This window comes from Chrysochloris asiatica, unplaced genomic scaffold (genome assembly GCF_000296735.1).
Source record: "Chrysochloris asiatica unplaced genomic scaffold, ChrAsi1.0 scaffold00061, whole genome shotgun sequence".
NCBI lineage: Eukaryota > Metazoa > Chordata > Mammalia > Afrosoricida > Chrysochloridae > Chrysochloris > Chrysochloris asiatica.
In genome coordinates, this window is record NW_006408579.1 from 9,062,754 (window position 1) to 9,070,821 (window position 8,068).

The following is an 8,068-nucleotide window of genomic DNA, read 5'->3' on the forward strand; positions in this document are numbered from 1 at the left end:
TGACTCTGTGTATTCCTTCCATCTTTTTTTGATGCATTCTGCATCATTCAATAATTTCTCCAGTGAATCTTTCAATAACGAAAGTCGAGACTTGAATTTTTTCTTCAGTTCCCCCAGCTTGAGAAATGCTTACCGTGTTCTTTCCTTTTGATTTTCTAACTCGGAAACCCCGTACAGGGTTGTTGTTAGTCAGAACCGACTCCATGGCAATTAAAAACAACTATATGCCAGACCAGCTGCGTCTTGGAAACCCTATACAGGGTCGCTATGGGTTGGAATTGACTCGACGGCACTTAACAACAACAACAACAATATGTCAGAAATCCATTAGTGGTGTAATTAATTAAGTTCTGGGCTGCTATTTAAATGGATCACAGTTGAACTTTACCAGAAAGCCCCAGGACCGGTGATCTACTTCTCAAAAGTCACAGCCTTGAAAATCCTATGGAACTCAGCTTTACCATGAAACACATTGGGTCTCCATTAGTTGGAACTGACTAGATGGCAAATAACAATAGCAACAACGGCAACATATGCCAGATATGGACTTTTTTTACATGATTATTATTGCTGTTAAGTGCCGTGGAGTTGATTCACGCACAGTGAACCTGTATAGCGTTTCTGAGCTTGCCGTGGTGGGTTTGAACTCCCAACATTGAAGTTAGCAGTTCAGTGCTTATCCTATAGTGCAGGGGTGGGGAACCTTTTTTTCTGCCAAAATTTATAACATTATTCTAGGGCAATACAAAATAATCAACTTGAAAATTCACCTGCTCTATCTGGTCAGGAATCTTGGTGTGATGCTGTGGGTTAATGAGCTGGACTGCAAAGTTGGTTTGAACCACAGTGTCGGTGGTTCAAGCTCACCAGCCGCTCCTCAGAAACCTTATACAGGGCCGCTATGGGTTGGAACGGACTCGATGGCACTTAACAAAAACAACAATGTGATAGCAGGAACTGTGGTTGCCTTGGCAGGACCAGACCAAATGATTTTGTGGGCCTTATATGGCACGAGGGCCTGAGATTCCTCACCAGTGCAATATAGTGCCACACCAGGACCCCACATCTGTCGGTTTGTGGTAAAATGTGGTTGCTTGTGTGTTGCTGTGATGCTAGAAACCCTGACACAGGCATTTTGAACACCATCAGGGTCACCATAGTGGACAGGTTTCAGTAGAACTTCCAGACTAAGATAGACTAGGAAGAAGGAGAGGCAGACCAGTTCTGAATGGTTACCACTGAAAATCTTATGAATAGCAGCTGAACATTGTCAGATACAGTGCCAAAAGATGAGCCATTCACATTGGAAAGCACTCAAAATACAATTGGAGAAGAAATTCCCAGAGTTGACCTTAATGATGTGGATGGAGTTAAATTTTCAGGACCTTAATTTGCTGATGGGGCACAACCCAAAATAAGAGGGAAGAGCTGCAAACATCCATTAAAAATTGAAACATGGAATGGATGAAGAATAAATCTAGAATAATTGGAAATTGTCAAAAATGAAATGGAATGCATAAAGATCAATATCCTATGCACTGTGGTTGTTACTAAGTACCTTCAAGCCATTTCTGACTCATAGTGACTCTGTATAGAGTTTCCTAGGAGCAGTTAGTGACTTTGAACTGATCACCTTGTGGTTCAAACTGACCTTGCGGTCCAGTACTTTATTCCACAGATCCTAACCACACTATATCCAATGCATTGTTGTTGTTGTTACGTGCCGTGTGGTGTCGGTTCTGACTCATAGCAACCCTGTACAGGGTTTATGAAGCTGTAACTTTTTACGGGAGCAGAAAGCCTCATCTTTCTCCCACGGAACAGCTGGTAGTTTCGAACTGCTGACCTTGTGGTTCGCAGTCTGATTCGTAACCACTACGCTACCAGAGCTCCAATGCATTAGTGAGATGAAATTGACTGAATGGCCATTCTGAATGTGACAATTATATTGTATACTATGCCAGGAAAGACAAATTAATGAGAAATGGTATCTCTTTCATTATTAAAAAGACGTTTCAAGATCTATCTTGAAGCACAATGCTGTCTGTGATAGGATAATATCCAAATATCTATAAGTTAATACGACTATTATTAAAAATTTATACACCAACCACTAAAGCCAGTGATAATCAAATTGAAGAATTGTACCAACTTCTTCAAGGATCTCCGGCAGCGTAGTGGTTACGAATCGGCTGCGAACCACAAGGTCAGCAGTTTGAAACTACCAACTGTTCTCCGGGAGAAAGATGAGGCTTTCTGCTCCTGTAAAGATTTACAGCCTCGGAAACCCTGTACAGGTTAGCTATGGGTCGGAATTGACTCGACAGCACTTAACAACAACAACAACAACCAACTTCTTCATTCAGAAATTTATGAAACATGCAATCAAGATACAGTGATAATTACTGGTGATTTGAATGTGAAAGTCAGAAACTATAAGGAAGGATGGCAGAAAGATGAAGGTTTCTGTTCCTATGAAGTTTTACAGCCCCTAGAAACCCCATACAGGGGTGCTTGTTATTATTGGTCAGAAACTGCTCAAAGGTACTATCATACACGTGGACCTCATCATATGGGATACACAGGAATCAAATTGGCTACATCTGAGGGAAGAGAGGATCTAGAAGCTCAATATCAAGGACATGAGCAGACTATGGAATAAACCATCAATTATTCATATGCAAGTTCAGGCTGAAATTGGAGAAAATTAAAACGAGTCCAGGAGAGCCAAAATATGACTTTGAGTATATCCCATGCAACTTTAGACGCTATCTCAAGAACTAATTTGATGTGGTTAGGCATTAAAGACTAAAGATCAGAGGAGTTGTAGAACAACATCAAGATTATTACCCATGAAGAAAGCAAAAGGTCATTTAAAAGACAGGAAACGGAGAAAAGACTTAAAGTGGATGTCTGGAAAGATTCTGGTATTTGCTCTTGAACATAGAGTGGAAAAAATGATGAAGCAAAAGAAGTAAAAAAGAAAATTTCAAAGGACAGCTCAAGAAGACAGTCAAATATAATGAAATGTGCAAAGACGTGAAGTTAGAAAACCAAAAGGGAAGAATATGCTCAGTATTTCTTAAACTTAAAGAACTAAAGAAAATATTCAAGTATAGACTTATAATATTGAACAATTCTATGGGCAAATTCAAACAAAGTCCTGGTGTGGTGCTATGGGTTAATGTGGTGCATTGCAAAATTGGTTTGATCTGCAAAGTTGGCAGTTCAAGCTCACCAGCTGCTCCTCTGAAACCCTATACAGAGTCACTGTGAGTCAGAACTAATCAATGGCACTTAACAACAACAACAATGTAGGGGAAATTATTGAATGAATGAAGCATCAAAAGAATATTGAAGGACTATAGTCACTTCACCAAAAAGAATTATATTGTGTTCTGCCATTTCAGGAGATATCATATAATCAAGAACTGATAATATTGAAGGAAGATGATATTAAGGGAAAACAAGGCTCTAGGAACTGATGAAATATAAATTGAAATGTTTAAACAAACTGATGCAGCTCTGTAAGTACTCACTAGTCTATGCTAAGAAATGTACAGGACAGACAGCTGACTGCAAGAGATCCATATTTGTGACCGTTCCACAAAAAAAAATAAAAAAAAAATGTAATCCTACAGAATCTGGAAATTATAAAACAATATTATTCATATCACACACTAGTAAAAGTATGCTGAAGATCATTAAAAAACAGTTGAAGCAGCACTTTGACAGGGAACCTTCAGAAATTCAAGCTGGATTCAGCAGAGGATGTGGGGTTAGGGATATGGTTGCTGATGTCATATGAATCTTGACTGAAAGTAGAGATAGAGAAAGGTGTTTACTTGTGCTTTACTGACTATGCAAAGGCATTTGACTATGGATCATAACAAATTGTGGATAACATTGCAAAGAATGGGAATTCCGAAACACTTAATGTGCTCATGTAAACCATGTATATAGACCAAGAGGCAGTCATTTGAACAGAACAAGGAGATACTGAGTGCTTTAAAATTAGGGGGTAAAAATGTTTGTCGGGATTGTATTCTTTCACAATACTTATTCAATCTGAATTCCTGAGAAGCTGGACAATATGAGGAACACAACATCAGGATTGGAGGAAGGTTCATTAATAATCATTGATATGCGATGACACAATCTTATTTGCTAAAAGCAAAAGGACTTTAGGCACTTGCTGATCAAGATCAAAGACTAAAGTCTTTAGTATGGACTACAAAGAAAACAAAAATCCCCACAACTGGACCAATAAACAACATTATGATAAATGGAACAAAAGATTGAAGTTGTCAAGGATTTCACTTTAATTGGATCCAGAATCGATGCTCATGGAAGCAGAATTCAAGAAATCAAATGATGTACAACTACATTGGTCAAATCTGCTATACAGTGTTGAGTAGTAAAAGTGCATCTAACTCCAACTACAGTATTTTCAGTCACCTCATATGCATGTGAAAGCTGGAAGACAGAAGATTTAATGCCTCTGAACTGTGGTGTTGGAGAAGAATATTTAAGGCACCATAGTGCGATAGTTAAGATTTTGTGTTAACTTGATTGAGCCATGATTCTAAGTGGTTTGGCAGTTAAGATGAAGTAACACCCCCCATGATTAATATAATGTAATCAAATCCATGATGACATTTGTGTAAGCAGCCAATCAATTAAAAGTACTTTTCCTTGGCGATATGGCCTGCTTCCAATACATTGGACACTTGGGCAGAGCTTGCTTGCTTTCTTGTGGGTCCTGCATTCAGCTTGTCATCTGAACATACGCCAGTGGCCTGCTCTATTGCCTGCTGATGCTTGGAGTCATCAGAAGCCTGCCATCGTACCTGACTGCTTGTCACCTGACCTGCAGATCTTGGTTCATCTGACTCTTGGACTTGGGACTTGCCCACTTCTACAAATATGTGAGCCATTTCCTTGATATAAATATATTTTTGTTGTTTTGTTGTTGAGTGCCGTCAAAGTTGGTTCTGACTCATAGCAATCCTGTGTAAGTTTTCTGAGGAGCAGCTGGTGGGTTTCAACCACTGACCTTTGGTTAACAGTCCAGTGCTTATCCTACAGTGGCACACCAAGATTTTTTAAATACAAACATATAAATTTCACTCGTTTTGCTTCTCCAGAGGATCCAGCCAAAGACACATGGACAATCAGGAGAACAAACAAATCTATCTTGGAAGAATTAAACAGGATGCTCTTTGAAGAAAGGATGGCGGAATTTCATCTCATATACCTTGGACATGGTGTCAGGAGGGACCAGCCACTGTAAAAGGGCATTGTGCTTGGCAAAGTAGATGGTCAGTGAAACAGAGGAAGTCCCCCAAAGAGACACATTGACGCAGTGGTTGCAACGATGGGAGCGAGCATAAAAGCAATTAATTGTTTAATTAATTACACTACCAGGTAGTGTTTCATTCTGTTGTGCACAGAGTTATTATGAGTCAGAACTGATTTGACAGCACCCAATAACAACAATAAAAGTCTAAAGTCCCTAGATGAGGCAGATGGCTAAGTCCTTGACTACTAGCTGCAAGTTTAGAGGTTCATACCCAGCCAGAGGTGCCTCAGAAGATAATCTGCTTCTGAAATGTCAGTCTTGAGAATTCTGTGAAGATCAGTTCTACTTTGTACACATGGAGGCACCATGAGTTAGAATTGACTTGACAGCAACTTTCTAGAAAGAAGCTTCTCTGGGATAGCAGTAAAGGATCACAGTATTGGCTCTCCTTTTGTATTGTGCAGCCCAAAGTGGCAACTTCAGACTCCCAACTGACTCTGATTTGCTATCCACTTTCACATCAAGGTCTCCTTCATTATCATCATTGTACAGTGTGCTCCTGTTCATTGAATATGTGGCACTTGGAATATTTTCCTTAGATAATTTACTCAGCATTGATTCTAGTTGAAGCTCATTTACCCTCTATTTTCTTGGATCCTATTTCGTGTTGCAGAACAATTTCATTTTCTCTCTTTTCTTAGAGAAACCTCCTGAATTGTTTCAGGCTTTTTTTTTTCTGACAGCTTTGCAGCTATATTATATACCAGTTTGAAGTTGGCTGTTGTAGTAATTGCCCTTCCTCAGAGACATCGTATGAAGAACTCTCATCTGATCACAGACATTATTTTTATTCTAAGATTTACTACATTTAGAACTTCCTATTTAATATCACTTGTACATTTGTTTAATTTTTGTGTGTGTTTTTTAAACTTTCTCTACTAGTAAGTCTTTAATTCTGTAAAAATTACATTACGTATTGCTCATATGAGTCTACTACATGTTTTGGGAATTCTTTCCAGTCCTCTTACATTGTGATCCATGCTGGTATGTCTAGAATTATATAGAGCATGTTGCCTTCCAATCTATTCCAAATCCTAGAGATACTCTGCTGTTGCTGTTTTTAAGTGCTATTGAGTCAGTTCCACCTCTTGTCTATCAGTTTGTTGTACAGTGGTGGCTTGCAAGTTGCCGTGATACTAGAAGCTATACCAATGGGAAACCAGCAGGGTCACCCATAGAGGGCAGATTTCAGCAGAACTTCCATATTAAGACAGAGTAGGACAAAGGAGAGGCAGACTACTTCTGATTGTTTGTTGATGTTGTTAGGTGCCATTGAGTCAGTTTTGACTCAAAGCAACTCTCTACCTGGTCCTGTGCCTTCCTCACAATGGTTACACTTGAGCCTGTTGCTGATACTACCATGCCAATCCATGTTGTTGAGGGTCTTCTGACTTTTTGCTGTTCCTCTGCCTTACCAAGTCTGGTATCCTTTTCCAGGGACTGGTTCCTTCTGATAAAATGTCCTAAGTATGAGAGACAGCATCTCATAATCCTGGCTTCTAAGAACTATTTTGGCTGGACTTTTTACAGGACTTATTTGTTTGTTCTCCTGGCAGTCCATAGTACTTTTAATATTCTTTCCCAGCACCATAACTCATAGGCATCAACTTTTCTACTGTCTTCCTTATTCATTGTCCAACTTCCACATGTATATGAAACAATTGAAAATATCATGGCTTGTGTCAGGTGCATCTTAGTCTTCAAACTAACATCTTTACTCTTGAACACTTTAAAGAGGTCTTGTGCAGCAGATTTGCCTAATGCAATTGATAGTTTAATATCTTAACTGTTGCTTCTATGCATGTTAATTGTGGATCCAAGGAAAATGAAGTCTTTGACACTTCAATCGTTTCTCCTCTTATCATGATGTTATTTATAGGTCCATTGGTGAGGATTTTTGTTTTATTTACATTGAAGTGCAACCCATACTGAAAGCTGTGGTCTTTAATCTTCAACAGTAAGTATTAAGTCTTCTTCACTTTCAGCAAGCAAGGTTGTTGTCATCTGCATATCACAGCTTGTTGATAAGTCTAGGGAAGAATGGTTATTCCATTACATTTAATTGTGTTCATATGAACTTGTACATAAACAAGAGACAGTTGTCTGAACAGAACAAGGGAACACTAAATGGCTTAAAATCAGGAAAGGTGTGAGCCAGAGTTGTATTTTTTCACCATATTTATTTAATCTTTAGTTGAACAACGAATACAAGAAGCTGGATTACATGATGAATAATGTGGCATCAGGATTGGAGGAATACACATTAACAACTTGCAATATACAGATGATACAGCCTTGCTGGCTAAAAATGAAGATAACTTAAAATACTTACTGATGAAGATCAAAGGCAATAGCCTTCAATATGGATTGCACCTCAATGTAAAGAAAACAATAATCCTCATGACTGAACCAATAAAAAAATCAGGAAACATCCAGAAAAGATCAAAGTTGTCAGTTGTGAAATACTTCATTTTGCTTGAATCCACAATCAACACTAATGCAAGCATCAGCCAAGAAATCTGACACATTACATTAGGCAAATCTGCAGAAGACCACTTTAAAATGTTCAAGAGTATAGGTATTCAGCAGTGTGACAAGACCTGGGGACTCTTGGGCCCAGAGTCAGTGACATGGCCACAGAGGACTAGAGTGGAGAGTGAAGCGTCCAGCTGATAAGAAGAGAGGACATATGCATAAGAACACCCA